Genomic DNA, 18,564 nt, shown 5'->3' with positions numbered 1-18,564 from the left:
TCCTATAAGGAATTTATATCTTTAATGTGCTGCCACTAAAAAAAAAAGAAAAAAAGAAAAAAAGTCCCAGTTTTGAAAAGATTAAGTATGACAATCTAAGAGGAAGTTACTCTTGATATAATTAGCATGTAAAAAAAGGGGGGGGGGAGGGAACTTAAGAATCTGCTGACTGACTATTGACTGTATATGACTATATGACTGACTACACGTGGAAGGCTCAGGCAGTAAACTTCCCAGAATATATACTTTCTTAATTCTCTTTTTTATATACCACTTTCTTTTTCCCTTATAGTGCTTTGCCTTCTCTCTCCTGTTTTCCCCTTCCCTTTCCTCCCCCCGCATGTTGATGAGCTGTTTGTGAGTGTGGAAGATTTCTGCTGCAGAGCTGCTGGTGAAACTGTGATAATACACTTTCGTGGAGAGTAGAAGCATGATTATTGCTTTAAAATCACAAAAATTCTGTCAGCCTACCAGAAAGAAAAGGACAACATTTTCAACTACATTTTCCTTTAATTGCAACTACATTCATGAATCAGTATTAGATGATGTCAAATCAGAAAATATAAAAAATGCCAGAAATTAGGGCCCCCATGTAGAATGCACAGATATGTAATCACCATCATCTCTGAAACGAAATACAGAAGTACACATATAGAGATTCAGAAAATCAAATGTTTTCTGGAAGGTGGGAGGACAGTAGGGTTCTACAGAAAGAAGTGTGATATTATTTTCCAAAATTCTCCTCCAAAAGCTACACATAGGCTATTCTAGATGCTATTGGGTATCGAATAGCACCCAAGCATGGGTAAGTGAATATCGCACTTCCATTTCTCTAACTCCTGATCCCCAGGCCAGGATTCCTGACTTCTCCCACATCCTGAGATGCAGGCTGTTACATCTGGCTCTCCTATTTAAATGTACACACGATGCATGTTATAAATACCATCTTCTGTGGTGCAAAATAAAAGTTTTATGGACAGTTGCAAGCCATATGTTTCTCAACGAGAAATCTTTTCCAGATGAACTTGTGAAGTCAGTTTGGCTTTTTACCAAAATTAGTATGTAGCTGCCAAATTTTACACAGCATTCATCATTCGTTTTTGTCGCATCTCTACTTCTATGTCATATAAATCCTACTAACATTGAGTAGAAGAAAAAAGAATAATTCAGAATCCCTTTTTTCTAAGCACATTTCTATTAAATGGTGTTTAAAAAAATAAGATATCTTTAGTGATATTTAAATTTACTCAGCAAAGAGTAACCAACAGATTTGAACATCTGGGTTGCTGAAATAGTCAGAGTAGCTGTGGAATCAGTCCTTTCTCGTAACTTAGTGAAATTGTGTTTAGAAGATAACAGTTTACTGTTTTTATTTCTTTCATAGAGCGACTTCTTTAGAAAGGAAAAAAAAAAACAGCCACTTACCATTATCTGAACAGCTGTCAGATGGTCAAGCTTTTTGGTAATAGAATTTGATCTTGTAGTTGCTTATTTTATATATGTGCATAGTTACTAGATGACTAAACATGCGCACAGAGTTCAAGCCAAAAAATAGCTGTTCACAGAATTAGGGCCTTAGTGATGAAAACTTCCTTGTTCCATTGCTGCATCAGATGCTGTGCTGTGTAGTGAAACCATGTTATGGTGGGCAGAATCACGTGTTCTTTAATGGAATTGTTGTTACAAAGAAGCAGTATCCAACAGTGTGATTTGCATCATGCTGTGTGAGCCGCCTACACTTTTCAGCGGTTGGTTCTGTGTCTGTAATTTATTGCTCTAGAAACCATTATAATAATACAAGAAATGCTGCAGCAAGTACAGAGGAAAGAACACATCACAGTCAGACTGTAATGACTATTTAGACTATTTAAACTCACTCAGCTTGTTTTACATTAGAAAAACAAGTCCTTTTCAATTACTTATTTTATGCATTTTATTTGGCTTTCTGGTTTCATTGTGGTTGAGATTAAATACACATTTTAAGATAGTTTATGATAGAAACTGCCCTAAAATGTAAAACAAGACCCAAATATAGGATGTTAAAAGCAGAAAAATTCTACCTTGCAGAAAAAAATGACGACAGATATCTAACTTTCTACCTAGTAAGTGACTTAATGCTTATAAAAATATTCCATAATGTATGGTAAGCTATACTGAAAACTCTCCATGCATTCACTATACAGTTTGCAGTTCTAGTTCTTTAAAAACAATGGCATTTCAGATTTGACCATTATAGACTTTTTGCTCATTAGGTAGAAGGATGGCTTTTGTAGCTCATTCTTTTTATTGATGTACTGACCAGCAAGGGGCCAATATAGGAAAGAAATGCCCTGAGGCTACTAAGGATCCCTCAACAGACCAAACTGGGACTTCCAGCTGGTGGTTCAATATCACCTTTTCAGTCTCGAAATAAGTACAGGACATGACCCATAATTTTTATCCTCTGGAATTTTTACCCTACTTCTTTCAGCACACAGCTTGCTTCAGTGTTTGCACAGTCCAGCAGAAAACAGAGCAATTTTTGTCAATAACATTGTCCTCTTAATGTTGTGTGATAAAAAATCAATCATTTGTAATTGCATTCTTCTTTTTCAGATATCTAAATGCTTTATTTGCCACAGAGAAGTTTCTCAATAGTTAATATTTGTATAATTCAATGTTTTCAGTCTTTTTTCTTTTCCTTTCCATTTGCTTTGACTCAGTCCTTTCTGCTCTCCACTATCTGTCTCTGGTCTAGGTTCTCTGAAATTCATAATCTAGAGAGTAGCTGACGCCAGTATTTTGGGTTTGGAACTCCTTAAACTTTTTCCAAATTCCTCTGTACTGCTTTTGTCCTTCACTGATTCCAATCCAGTGACAGTTCCTTTCCTATTTTCGTAAAGCTCATTTACAAACCCTAACTGCTACTTTCTTGGTTTCTTCTGTTTCTGTTGTTATTTGTTCCCAAAGCTCTTTTCTGTCGCATCCTTTGTTTCTAGCCTGTTACTACCTTTCCTTAAGCTATTTCTGCATTTCATTCATATTTAATGTTTCCACAGCTCTAACATAAGTATAGTCACTTCCTTAACCTCCTAGCATAAGTGATTTCTTCTGCCTGAAATACTCCTTTTGAAACCGCGTACTACTTTGCTACCATATGCTTACCATTTTCTTGTGGATTTTTAGCAGCCAGTGCACATTTTCTTCCTTATCCTTTACCTGCCGTGTGAATTTATACAAATATTCATGTTGGCTTAGTGTTTGGTACAAAAGCCAGATACATAAAAGCATGGTGTACCACATTAGTGTATTTTAGCAAAATCCCGTCTGAGACATAACTGCATTTTTCTTAGGATGCTGATTTTGATATTTTTTCCTTGTCTGTTTTCAATGTAATAGTTTACAGTAATGTGACAGATAGTAATAACTGCTAGTACCAAACATAACTTAATTTTCACTGATTTAACCTGAAGGAAACAAAATGCTAAATGTTATCACGTTTTTACTACCTCAGTAATGGTCTCTTCAGAAAAATAGGTCCAGACATCAAGAGACTGACCAACTAAAAACTCCAAGGTTAATATTTCTTACGTCTATCTCTCGTCTATTTGTTACTTTATTTATTTCTGAGATTCTTTAAAAGTGATTCTTTTTCTGGAAGCAAAGAAACAAACAAACAAACAAAACATAGAACTTTAAAATACATATATCAAATTTGAACATAAAAAAACAATAAATGGGAAATACAAAGTACGCATAAATCTAATTGTCAGATATAAAAAATACAGGTCTAGTGGCAACTTCTGATAATTTGACAGAGTATATGGAAACTGAATCATTATTATCTAAGTTGAGAGAGTTCAGTTGTTTACTGACAATGTGTGTTCTGTATCCTAACACTATGATTTCATATGAAGTATTTTCCTTTTGAGCGGAGCACAAGTAAGCAGTTTTATTGCATTTTCCAGAACTACTGGAAAAGTTCAAGAAGCTATAAAGTACAGAGAGAAGCAATAAAACAGCAATAAAATTGTTAATATTATCTATAATTGAAGAGATTAGCAGCCTATGTTTTTATATTTGCTTTTGTTTTTTTTCACCAAAACATTTACAATTTATTTAGAAACTTAAAACTGAAAGTATTACAGTAAGACAGTGATATTTTAATCTTAGTATTTGTATTCTCTGCATATCATTATTTTTTAAGGCTCTCATAATGTACTTATGGTTTTGCTTAAAGTGTCTCTCCGGAAATTTTTTATTTCCTTCTTTAAATCATTTACATATGCTTCATAAACAGATGCTCCAAACAAGTCTGTAATTTTTACAGGTTGCTTTATAGTCAAATGTATTACTTGAATAGATCTGGACTTTTGAGCTTTTCCCTTTTATGCAGGGAAAAAATTCAATAATTTTTAATTATTGAAATTCTGGTTTTTGAAACTGTTAAAATTAGAAGGCTTGGTATTTAGCAATGACATCTTACTTCAGAGTCATCCTTGATGTTTTGCTTTTCTCTCCCCACAGTGAGGAAAATACTTTTTCCTTCTGCAGTACAATCAAGAACTACGTTAGGTATTTCACACCAGAGTTAGCTGAGAAGATCACGTTTGAGTCATTCTTGTTTGAGCCACTCTTGCACAAATCTGGCCTTCACTACTCATTTTCTTAGACAGTTCTTAGTCAACCCATTAACTTTTCTTAAACATCAAAGCTTATTTCCAACTGGGCATTAAAATCAGTTTAAGCCATAACAGATCCTGCCTGATGTGGGGCATCATCTTCACCATTTTTTGTACCTTATTGGACTTCTTTCCATTTCTTCTTCTGTAATTTATGAAAAAATGTGATATGAAATATATGCATTTGAATTTACTCCTTATCTTTTACAGACTCAAAAGATAAAAGTGCAATTATATAACTAGCTGATTGTCTTTTATTGCTACTGATATGCTGTTGTAAGCAAGTATTTTTTTAATCATGTACTCACAGCATTTTAGAAACCTGTTGACTTTACTGTACTACTTCAGAATGTTTTCTGCATTTTGCCTTACTATTTTTACCCTTGTTTGATGATTTAGTTACATTTGTTCATATTTTCTTTGCTTTTGGTCATGGCTCTCAAACATTTTTGCTCAAACTGCAGATATATTTCCAGAAAACTGAAGGACACCAACATCTTCTGTATATTCACACAGTTCTTATTTCTTAGCCTTTAGTGTACTACATAGAGCGCAGTACACAGTTTGTGAACAAGTGGGAATTATGTCATCACATATCAGATCTTAAAAACAGCTATATTATCAAGACAGAAGGCAGAGACCTACTGTGTGCACCATCAGTAATAAGAAGGGCAGAAAGAAGTTGACTTTCAGAACTAACCAGTGTTCACAGTCTTGCCTAAACAGTTTAATCAATGAGCAATAATATGACAAATAAACAAACAAACAAACAAACAAAAAAAACCCTGCAGTTCCTGCAGTTCCATCCAGTAACTGCCATGAGGATAAAAACTGTTTACAAAGGAGTACATGTAAATACTAAATGTATTTCTAATTTATGGTACAGAAGTCACCATCTTCACAGATGGATAAACGTGTTAATGGCAAAATGATATAAATCATACAAGACCACAGAGGCCACTATTTCCCACCTTATCAGAATATTTTCATCTCTCTCCAAAACTTTAATTGCCAGTGTTTATCCTCAGCTGCTCACTGATGCTTTTTAAAATCCATTTTATGACAATCAGTAAACACTTTTTAAAAATTAATGGAGATCTCAGAGTAGGTCAGCTGGCTTTTGGCTGACCCTGACATGACTGACAACTGGCAGCGTATGTTATGTTTCTAGATCTAGCAGGAAGAGAAAGTGATCATTTAATTTCCATCATGATTTGTGGGGCCCAGATATTTTTGGACATTCCATTGTAAGATATTGTCAATTTGATGGGGATTTTATTTATTTATTTATTTATTTATTTATTTATTTATTTATTTCCCAGATTTATTAAGGCTATAATGTAATATGACTGTCTTTAGGATATACTGATTTGATGGGGGTAAGTTTACCTATTATATTTATTGAATTGCTCCACCAGCTTGTCTATACTTCCATTTATCCTTTCAGTAGGAAGCTTTTTATTTTATTTTATTTTATTTTGACTCATTATAATAACCATTGTAAAAATAATTGTTAGTTACTCATGTCTACAAATACAATTATTGTCTCCAAGTATTAATGATTGCTCTATCATTATGTAGCTGAAATCCGTCTTTACATTTTTTCCTCAACTTCCTAATCATGCTAATATTGTTAATTTGAGTAATGCAGCAGTGTTTAGTGATCTCTGCAAGTTTCAAGGTTTATTTCTGGTAGGACTTTTCCAAAATCAGAGTGAGAGCCATCCATACACCAGAAAGCGTAAACCAATGCTAAAAATACATCTGGTGGAGGATGTCATGATTGAAGTCTCAAGCTAGTGAAAGTCCCATCTTAATTTTTACTGTTTAAAAAGAGTGCGACCACTTACCTCTTTGCCCATTATATACCAGTAGTTTTCCATGAACATTGTAGCGCATGGGTACTGAACAGGAATCTTCCTTACTGCACAGCAGTAACTGCATTGACTCTTTCTGTGAGGATGTCTCATGTAGGAAGTTCAGTGGAAATTTATATCTGAGCAGTGAAACCCAAATGGACACTGGATGATAAAGCTTGTGTAGACATACATAAGATAAAACCTTAAAAAGCAGTAGAGAATTTATATTGATCACCAGAAATAAGGAATTGTGACTGGGGCAGAATGATAAATCAGGTCTTAGTAACATGATTTTCACTGACTGAAATCATTTAATGTGAGGAAGTTTCCAGATAGAAAAGATTAAAGGATTTAGATTGGGCAGATAAGAAACATCAAATACACAACAATGCAAGAGGAAGAAGACATAGGAAGATAGAAAGAGAAATGGAAGAAAATTTTTAGGTTTGGGAAAGGTAAACCCACAAAATGTGAGGAGTGAAGTAATTACTGCTTTGAGGAGATGTGATCAGTTTAACGGTAACAAAGTAGAGCCTATCTGCTTTGGTATCTGCCTAGTTTAGAAATGAAAACTACAGTGTTGGTAAGATCATAAGATAATTCAAGTAGAAGGTGACCTCAGGAGGCCCTAGTCCAACCTCCACATCCAAGCAGGGTCAGTTAGACTTCATGTTATTGTTTTAATAATTCATATAGTAATTATTAACAATTGATAATATAACCTGCTGTCAGAAGATGAGGCTTAGTACTACTCTTATAAGAAAGAAGTTAGTTTCCAGTATCACAGTCCAGCAAATCTACACCATGATGTATGTGGTACTCGTCTGAAAGCCCTTGCATGTAATAATTAGCAGACATTACTCTGACCTTCTCTTTATCAAATTTTCTTGTATCAACAATCCAGGATACAACAAAAAGCTTTTTTAAGCTGAGCTGGATTTTTGTGTGTCAAGGTGTGCAGGGTAGTTGACCTCCAGGAGAATCACCATAGCATCAGAGTCTGACTGTTTTATCTGTCGGGTTCATCGGTTGTACAGGAACTAGGAAAAGGCATGCCATATCCCCATCTCTGTCTTCTTTCTGTATCTAGTCAATGTCTATATTACCTGAAGCATATTAGACTGAATACTAAAGAAGTGATAGAGAGCTGAACGTCTGAGATAGCTGAAGGAATTAATGAGGCATACTGGCCAAAGCAAGACAGTTGTATGGATGGCAGAGTTCAAGGAAACAAGAGGGTAGTGTTTGTCGTTATGTCAGTCTTCAGACAGTTACAACCTATCATCAAGTATTTTTGTGTATATTGTGGAGTGCGGGAAATTCTGTAAACAGAATTTTTCAAGGATAAAATGGTATCTTCGTAGCATATGGAAAACAACAGGGTGAGAAGAAGCTATGTTTTACTGATCACACAGAAAAAACATCTCTGCAAGGGACACATTCTTTTTCATAACTGAAGCTTAGATTCAGTTTCTGGGCTGAGCTGCATCACGTCAAACATAGGTGATTTCAGTAACTCTTTGCCACCCACTGTAGCAGATCTGGCACATTATAAAGATAGCACTTTACAACTCCACAGAATGTTGTTCATTTATAATACATCTGTTTTAGTCTGGTGGAAATCTTTTCATTGGATGACTTTTTGGACGTTACTCGAGTAGTTTGAATTGTGGTGATCTGTTTTGCACATCTTAGAGGGTATTTCTGTAGTTCTTTCTTCTAATAACTAAATCATTTTTATAACATCAGTTATCATAAAGTTTTGGTAAAATCATTCCATATTTGTTTTTTGAAAACCATCGTTGCCCAATGTCTGTCTGTCCTGCTGGACTATTGTGCAAACTATAGTAGAGTGAATAAAAACAGGGTGACTGCAGCACCATATTAATACTTGAGGAAACAAAATGCTTACCAACTCTTTAAGGTAACCTTGCTACAGAATGTCATTGTTTCTTCTAGAAGTGACATTGAAATAGATCTTCAAAAGCCTCCATTACAACTTAATTCTCTTTATCATTAGAACTGCAGCCATCAGCTCTACATCAGAGCCTGATGGATGACGATTTTAAAAGTCTCAGCACATTGGCATGTAGATTCTCTGTGTGACTGGGAATATACTCATAAGTTGATAGTTTTGGCTAGTCAAAGAGGGAAAAGTGTAACAGCAACTCATGGCATTTTCAAAACTAATTTGTTCTTGCATATATAACCTACTAGTGTGGGAGGGGCTCTTTTAGTTAAACTTCTGTAATGAGATCTTGAGCCTTGTTTACAATAACTACATTTAAGGAGGTAATTCTGAAGTGTTGTGACACTAAAAAAATTCTGTTTATATACATCATATCTTTGTTAGAGTATTCTAGCAGAGTTATTAAAGTGTTTTCTGGCCTTAGTCGAACTTCAGAATACTTTGTACATTTTTCTTCATTGCTACGTATCTCATTTTCCCCACATTCAAAGCAGAAGCTTCAGTAGCTAAGGAACCACAAGGTTCAGTTCCTCACTGCATGTCAGATGGATTTGATGACAGTCAGCATAGTATAGCACATTCAAAAATCATGTGAAAATTTAAAATTGTACAGCTTTTGGCTGAAAGAGATCCACTGACAGGATGGAGACTGTCCTTGCTATACAGCACTGATATTCTATGACTAAATTATGTATTTAAGTATAAAATGGATAGAATGCAAAAGGTATCTAAATGATTGATTAACACTTCTAAAACGAAAATGAGTTTTTCTTTTAACTAATGACTGAAAATCTCTTAAACCAAAAATGATTCACTTAAAATGTCATGCTATATAAATTCCAACAATAAATTTAATCGCAGATTAAATTTGAAATTGAAAGTCCACGTGCTTTTCTGCTGCTAATGAAAAGAATCTACTTTTTATATGAACAGTTATAAATGCCAATGAACTTTTGCTTCTTTTGCTGTTTGGCAGGGTAACTAATTTTCTTTGACATGTTTCATTTCTGGGCTTTGAGGTTGTATGGGAAGTGTTGAGTCGCAACCTGAACCGCAGATTGATCACCTGAGACAAGGACCGAGTCAGCCATGGGAGCACAGGTGAAGGCAATTCAGAAGAGGTGGAGCCTGGCTGCACCTTTCCTAGACCCCCATTTAAGGGCTGGCCCCTAGTAGGGCAGGATCTTTTCCTGGAGATCCCTCCTTTTGGAGTTTTTGACTGTAAGCCTAGGATGTGGGTGAGCATTTCATTTTTGTTACTCTTTTTTTACCACAGTGGTCTTTCTAACTATAAGCCTGTGTACGTTTGTTAATTGTACAGAGGTTAACTATTTTGTTCTAGTGGGAATGCAGAAATATATGCAGTATCTTTTATCCATGCAGTTTGGGATGGGAGAAGGCTCAGTTGCTCAATTGGAATACTATCAATTGACTAAATGTGTGAAGTCTGAGTTATGAAAACATTTTTTTTTCTTGATGCTTGGAAGATGGCTGTAGCATATTTTTCACCACTGAAGCATATTTGAGATGTGAGAAACATTAACAATGAGGAGAGCTTTAGGTCAGGATCACTCTGCATCATAGATGGCATTATCTTCTGATTTAGCTGGGCTGAAAACTGCTGGAAAATAATCCTTTTTGTGCCCTTGTCAGTGGCTTTGGCCTAGAGTAATAGCAAATCAGCTTTACCTGAGTCAGATAATCATTACAAAATGAATTTTTTTCTGAACTCTCAGAAGTCATTGAGAGGAAAATAAATTTGATAGGCATGATGAATATTATTTTAAGTTAAAGCTTATACAAAATACTAAATGCTGCTGATAATTGAGCAACTCTGTGCAACTGTAAATTAGCTGCTCAACTTGAAGGAGAAAAAAAAAAAAAAAAAGGTGATTACTGAAAGCACTTTTTCCCCTTAGAAAACTTGCTGCTCTCTTCTTCCTTAGCATTCAGAAGGGGCATTCAGTTAATCATACTGAGGTCTCTCCCTTAGCGCTGCAGTAGCTGATTACCCAGCAGGAGGTGCAGTTCCAGCAGGGTAAGTCAGAATGGTGTTGGTCGTTCCCTGGGGAGGGACATCCTGTAAAAACACCAAGGTTGAGAACTGTCATATTCACAGCAGTAGGTGCATTTTCCTCAGAAATTAATGGAGCGAGCTGGGCAAAAATGTTTTTAAACTACATCTTCCCTAGAGTAAGATGCAAATTCAAAGCTCTTTTGAAGCACTGGAATGAAAGTTGAAGATAAGACTTTTTAGTTTTTGACATTGATGATATAGGCAACACTTGCACTGCGAATATTCAATTGAAATGGAGGATAAGTGGGGCAGATGTTATTCAAGCAGGTCCCAAATACAGTCCTAACTATTTCAGAGCTGGCTTAACTAAGCTGCTTTTAATTATGCTTACTGCAAAATTCTTAATAGAGATTTCCTTCCTTCAGATTGTTATGAATTGATTAGCAGTGCTAGATGCTTTTCTTAAAACAAGGATTTAAAGGAATCTTGTCATCAAGACTCTCAATCAACAAAAGATGGTTTAAAAAGGAATGAAGCTTTCAGAAACATGTGTTTTGTTTGTTTTTTTTTTTTTTTTTTTTTTTTTTTTTTTCAGTGGCAGTTCATTTGCTGCTCAGCAGCAAGCAAGGATTTTGGGCTGCTTTCTCTATTGTTGACAATGGAACACAAAATGGTCTGTTTACAGAAAGATTTTACAGGAATTTTTTCAAGCACCTTTCAGTATCATGTTTATTCTGTCCTCTTGAACAAAGGCATGAGAAGAGCCTGGTTTTAATACATGATTTATGCTGATTCCTTGCTTCTAGAGCAAGATTAATCATCTAGGATTGACTCAGATTATGTAAGACCTGAATGACCCCTATCTTGAGTTCCCTCTAGCACTTGTTTTCAGCTTGTGTGGGTTTCCCCACTTTGCTTTGCTCCATCCTGGTGTCACGTTTTTGCCCTTCTAGTTTGATTTCTGTGTAAGCTCTTACACTGTGTCTTTTACTACAGGATTTTAAGAACATGAATGGCCAGATTTGAAGTCTGCCTTGCTTGATGTACTGCCTCTGTCTGCTCTGAACAAGAGACCTAAATAGGAGTTGGGGAAAAAAAAAAAAAATCTTCCTAATTTTGTTAGCCTTCAGAAGTATCTAGCTTAAGGGCATCCAGAAATGAAACTGTGTCACTATATCCTATGAAGTGTACACAGTTTTCATTTCTTCTTCAACCCAAAGGCCCCACTAACACTGAGAATTCACTCCCTAAACGAAAATTTCAAATGTCACTGAAAGTGTGTGGAGACAAAGATTAGCAGAACTTGATTGTAATTTATGCAGATTTTTGTTGCCTCCATCCACTAATTATTAAGTCAATACTATTACAAAACTGAATCTATAGTTCAGTCAATGACCTCTAAAATCATTCTAGCGTAATCTATAGATCACTCATTTTCATCAAATATTACTCACAATTTCACTTGTTTCCATTTTTGTAGGAGTATTTCCACTTGTCTATTTAATGCATATATGTATGTGATGAGCTGTAAAAGATACCTTTACTGTAAGGTATACTTTTAAATTGCTTGCTTCTTTTTGTGTGTTGATATCTGTAATAAAACATGTCACATTGGTAGAAATCTGTGTTGAATCTGAGATGGCAAATGTGAAAGGTGACATCAATTAGGAGTTTTGTGTCCCCAAATAATACATAAATAGTGGTATCATAGCTTTAGAAGTCAAGTGACAAGGCCTTCATTGTTCTTTGATAGCACCCAGTTGTTCATGAACATATGGGAAGGCTTGTTCATAAAAATTTCTTTTCCTTGTCATCTTAATTCTACCAGATTGTAAATTATGCAGCTAGAGCAATTAGAGTTAACTCTCTATTTCCAGACACTCTGAGATGATGATGTTGTTGTTATTCTGTGGAGACATTAATCTAGGTTCCCTTCAGACATTTTTGTAAGTAAATTCATTGTATACTTCCAGCAACATCCTAAGGATAAGTATATTTTAAAATGCAGAGTGAATTAACATGTGACTGATATGTTGAAACAAAGAAATGGTAGTAGGTGAGAAATCTCAAGTACCTAAATGTCCAACTCGCATAAAGATACAAGCCCAAATCAGAACTCTGGATAGAAAACTGTCTGGGCTCTGACTTGCTGTATTTTGCAATGCAAACCTGACCCAAAATTTGTATTCAGTGTTCATTTCTTTTAACGGTTTTCAATTATTCTGATTTCAATTGTGCATTAAATTGTGTTAAAATCTTCATGTATTACATGTGCACATCTACACAGACCCTGATGGTAGAGGAATACACCCTCCCCAGCACCAACGCCCTTTACTGTATTGCAGTGTTTAAATTTAGGTATTTGAGGCTCCCACTAGACAACAAGTTATTAAAACATCTGCCTTCCAATAAGGCGTTCTGTTCTTTGCCATTCCACATGTCCTTTTCTACTTCACCAGGCAAAATTGCCCAATCTAAATTTCAGCTCAAGTGTTTGATGGCTTTCACGCTGAGCTCAAACTGTTAGTGCTTCCCTGAGAGAATAGAATTGAAGCGAGATTTAATCTAAAATAACAAAATAGAATAAAAGTTTTACATATAAATAAGTAATGCCCTGTATATTTTTATGCACGCTTCTCTTTTCTAGATTTTGCATGTAGTGAAGTTAAATCTTTAAAATGCATAGATAACCTGAAGCTGACAGAAAAGAGCATCAGTTGCCTGTGTTCTCAATTAATGCCTATCCTAAAGTACATTATAATTCAAATTTATAGTTACTGTAAAATGCATCGAAGAAAATAGTATTTCTTTTGCTACCTTGTCTCAGACTGCTGGGTGCTTGTTTGCTTTTTTTTAAGGTGGTGCTATTATCAAATAGCTTTCCAAAGCCATTACAAGTCTTTCGGTATTTTCAGTAACGATTGTTGGGGTTTTTTTTGTGTGCTTTCTCTTCATGGAAGATTCCAATTTTGAGCTAGTTTTGGTGTTTTTTGTTTGTTTTCATAAAATGTAATCAATTCACTTTGTAATAGTAAAACAATGGGCTAGCTGTTAGCAATAGGTATTTCAGTATTTTATTCTTGAATACTAAAAAAAATCTGGACACCTGCTCTTTAAAAAAAAAGAAAAAAAAAGGATTGATTATCTCTAACTAAAATCATGTGCATGGTAAATGAAACAAACCTTAGTCTAACTTGTCATCTATCCATTTTTTCCACATCTAGATGAATTACCTTTAATCATACCTTCTCATATAACAGGTTTGTTTTACTACCCTTGCAGCAAAAAATGTTTACTAGGCTTACTATGTACTGGCATTAGCAGAAGCAGAACTAACAGGTTAAATAGGATGATCATTCATCTTTATTCATTTCTTGTAAGGCTGGAGTAGTGTCCAGTGTCCAGTGCTTTACCCCCTCTCTTCCCTCCCCCTCACCCCTAACCCCCTCTGCAAAAGAGACTAACAGAGTTAGTATGATGTACAATTGGAAACAGGAAATCAGGTTTTTCAGCTTGTGGAAGAAAAGGCTTTAACTGCTGTTCTCCACCATCTCGTGATGAAATGCTTTCAGTTACCAGTTCCCCTTTTTTAATTATGTGCTTCCCTTCTATACAGTATGAACTGTTTCTCTTCATGGTATTTGCACTGTGTACGCAATACTATTTGACACTTGTATATCATGGGTACTCATACCATAATATGAAGGCAAAGCAAACATCATATATTCTATTAAGCAGTTATTTTGCTATCATGGGTATAATTTTAGGAGAGCAAATGTTTGCCTGTCCTCTGTGTGGCATGATGACTGTGCCTGTAGAAGCCCAAACCATTGCTTGCCAAACTTTGTAAGTTTGTATGTTCTCCATATCACTTGGACAAAAATGAGCTGAAATTTGTGTGCAGAAAAGCCAGTCTTCCATTACTGATGTGAACACTGGAGTTCCTAACAGCTATGACTTCAGGGAGAATAACAAAAATAAATTTTTTAAATTAACTTTGTTGTTCCTAGAATCACCAAGGTTGGGAAAGACCCATAGGATCACCTAGTCCAACGATCCACTAATCACCAATAGCTCTCACTAAACCATGTCCCTCCACACAAGGTCCAAACATTCCTTGAATACCTCCAGGACCAGTGACTTTACTACCCCCCCTAGGCAGACCCATCATTAATTCTTCTCCATGCAGAGTGGCAGAGCAGGTTTTCAAGAAGCTGAGAGTTGTGAACAAGCTGCTCTTGAACTGCCATGAAATTTTAAACTGTGTAAGATTAGAATCCAAACTCTAGCTAAAATTTACTGTCTAAAAGAGCCTCCCATTTCCCCAGAAGACTGTTTTGTTGTTGTTTTTTTTTTTAAACCTTTTATGTGAAAAAGCTCAGATCCATTGTCAATGTATGAACCTATAGCATTACCTGTTAGCTAATTATTCTCAAGATCAGTCTGCTTAAACATACTTTTTTTTCTTTTTTTAATGGAAAACAAATTACATGAATCAACTTTTCTCAACAGATAACTGTGCCTTAGAATTTTCTGCAGTTTCATAATTTCCTACCTGCATTTAAACTCCATAACTGGAAATGAATAATATCCAGGCTTTTCAATCTATCACTTCTGGGAATCCGAACAGGTAGCCATTTATTTCATCAGTCATTAGTACTTGTCAAGCAAAGTTCTGTGAAGATAGATAGTTCTCCCAGATGTAAGGATTAAGCATGGCATACTTTACAGCCAGAAATCCAGAGAACCAGAATCTCAACAGGGAGTATCTTCTCCCACCCTTATCAAGTGTACAACATGAAGGTGGAAGACCCTTAACAAAAGGACTGTTCTTGTGATGCTTGAAGGACAATTACAAAGCAATTCCATCTCCGCTCTATCCATTTCCTACATTTAGTAACAGACTGTACAGGCCAGAAGTGGTATAAACATACCACATTTTCTAATTTGGAAAGGTCCTGCATCTTTTTTTCCTTATCTACTTTGTGGCCTTTTGCAGCTTGGCCCATGGATCCTACTTGTGCAAATCTCCACACTTCAGTGAAACATCATTTTCTTTAGTAATTTAACATTCCACAAGGCTTGTTAAGATGAGCACACTCTGAGAATGGTTTGATTTTTCCTAATATGAAATGTCTACGTAGGGCAAATGTAGTGAATTACTTACTACCTTTGGCTACCGTGCTTAGCTGTTAAAGCTGAGCTGAAGTATTACTATCTCTCTTGGTGACATGAAGTCATTAAAACACTTCTGTGGAGTTGGAGATATAATTTTAACATTTACAGGAGATACAAGTTTTAGAAAGTATGGTGCTGTCAGCTTATACATTATCAGACACGCAGCATGTGCTTGCAAACTGCACTAGCAGTCTAACTTTGTGAGCCATACACAGACAGAAGTCCTCATAAAATGTACTCTGAAAAAGGAAGCAAATCTGTAACCGTAATAACAAATCATAACTTTATTTCTCATAAATATGAGAATAATGGATGTTATTTACCCCTTCATTTTTTTCTAGTGTTGATTTTACATTCCTCAGCTATAAAGCACAAAAAAAAAACAAAATAAAACTGTGATCTATCTCATGTCTGAGCCTTCATGACAATACAAAGTGTATAGTATTTTTTTTTTTTTAACTCAACTTCTATTAATCTGCTGTCTGTTTTCCTTTCTTGGGTAGCTAAATTGGTGAGGATCAAAATGTAAAAAAAAAAATTTTATATATATATATATATATATATATATATATATATATATATATATAAGTTGTTTTGATTAACCTTTAAAGAATATGTTGGGGATACAAACTTTATTTTTGGTGCAGTACATTGAAATAATATGAGCAGGTGAGTAAAAAGCTTATAATAATTGTATGTGTGAATATCAACACAGGCATTTTCTGTCTTTTCCCATTCCTATGTAACCTAGAATATTGCCCAATTTTATTAATACCCTGTGGATACACTGCTTTTGTGAAGCTGAATAAAAGTCCATAAACTTCCAATTATTTTCAGTTTTGCACTTGTTTGATTAGAGTGCTATTGTCTGTAATTTTTACATTTTTTTTGCATCTTCAAAGCAGACAATTCATGCCTTGAAAACTAGTTGTTTTGTGTTTCCTAGCTCTGTGTTTTTTTTTTGTTTTTTTTTTTTTTTTTATCCCTGCCAGTTATAACCTGATTTCATACTGTGCTTTAGCACAACAATGCAGTCATCAAACTAAAGCAACACAGTAAGTGGGCACATTAGCCATCATTTTACTTGATCACTTGGGAGAGATAAAATTTATTCATTTTCAGAACAGATAATGAAATATTTAAAACATTTTAGAGTAAATCATGGCAGCATTCCGAAGTTCTGACACTTGTTTTCCCGAAGCATTATGCTATATACTGCACATACAAGACTCTCATGCAGATGTTTGGGAAATTTCTGCAGTTTCTGGGTTTTTTTTTTTGGCTCATTTGCATTTTGTTTATCTAAAGCGAAATCCATTCAATTTTATTGAACTGTAATTCTGGTAATTTACAATATTTACATGCTGTGGTTAGATTGAAATCAGTCCTTAATTCAAATTCAATCTAAATTTACAGCATAGTAATTAGGGCTTTGTAACTGACACTAGGGGCCTATTGATTTAATGAAAAACTTAACCTTACAGTAAGTGTTTAATTAGTTGCTGCAGTAGATTCTGCGCTGTCCTAAATTGTGGACTTTAGAGAATTAGGTACTAATTTGAATTACATTACTATATAAAGATCAGAACTATTTTTTTAAAAGAGCATGTAGCCTTACAGATGAATTAATTTCCGTCTTTGAAAAAGATAACAGAAATAGGCAGTAATGTAAGCAATTGCCCACCCTGCCTGAATTCAGGTAGAACCATGTTGACTGTCCTGGAAGTAACTGCCTGCCTTGGTAAAATATTGATTTAAGAGTTTTTTTAAAAAAGTAAAGTTAGAATTTTTTTCATGGAAAGTTTTTTTAAGGACATAAAACTTGAAATAATATATATGACTATATATTGAATGTGTCACGTTGAAGCTGAAATGTCTAAGTATAAAAAGCAGTATTTGTCTTCATAGCTGTGCAGACATGACAGAAAATGTGTGTAAACATCCGTTTTTATGCATAGAAAAACATTTTCATTCACAAAATATTCAAACATAGTAAGAAATTGCTATATTTCTCCAGCGCATAACATCTCTCAATCTAAAACCATAAATTTGCAGGCTTAGAAAGAATGAGTTACCAGGAACAGTGAGTGTTGCCTTCTTCCCCTTTTTTCCCTCGAGTAGCATTGTTCAGTATGTCATGAGCACCATTTTCACAAGCTGGAAGTGACTGTGGTATTCTCTACATCTGCTGTTACCTTTTTGCTTTGCAATATAGCCATTGGAACAACTTAAGAAACATAGCAGCTCCATGGTAGAAGTTGGACAGTAAGCACTGATCTCAGAGCCCTCGTGCTAAGTTTACCCCATTCCTGCCAAGCAGTAAACCACCATGAAACAGTGGAGGTTTAATAGCTTTTTGCCTTGCTGGTCTGGTGTGTGTTTCTTGTCCCTGGTACCCATCAAGTATCACCATCATAGGTACTGCCAATACATATTTTTAGTGAGCCATCAGTTTTATGTCCCTAAAGGGTCATCTAGAATCAACAAATCTCCTATTTGCACCATACAGTTGATTTTTCTGGAGAACAGAGAGAAGAAAGGTCAGATGAGGTCTACTATGCTATATTGCATATACAAAAAGACCAAATTAAGATTGACTTTGGCACTCATTTGTCCTCTGGGAAGAGGTTCTTAATGACCTTGTTAGCAGACTGACAAATTTGCAGGTGTGAGAGATCCAGTAATCTCGCTTGTTCTTTCGCTTCAGTTCTTCAGTAATCCTGCTTTTTCTTTCACTTCTCAAATCTTATGAGAAGAGAATGGATATGACTGCTGGTGCTGCATGTTCTTCCCTAGAATCATGAGTTAAGGGAGCAGGGGGGCTGTAGGTAAGAAGAGCTAGCACAGTTCTGGTGAGGTGAAGGTAGCAGGAAATCAGGA

The 18,564-nt window shown here is 35.3% G+C and overlaps 1 protein-coding gene across 1 annotated transcript in view; it reads left to right on the top strand.

Moving 5' to 3' along the window:
- The window catches only part of TENM3 (teneurin transmembrane protein 3), a 1,260,835-nt gene that overhangs the window by 554,115 nt on the left and 688,156 nt on the right, over positions 1–18,564 (top strand). The window lies entirely within an intron of this gene.

The sequence above is a fragment of the Lagopus muta genome, chromosome 4, assembly GCF_023343835.1.
Source record: "Lagopus muta isolate bLagMut1 chromosome 4, bLagMut1 primary, whole genome shotgun sequence".
NCBI lineage: Eukaryota > Metazoa > Chordata > Aves > Galliformes > Phasianidae > Lagopus > Lagopus muta.
The sequence above is the reverse complement of the archived record's forward strand: the minus strand, read 5'-3'. Positions and strand labels throughout refer to the sequence as shown.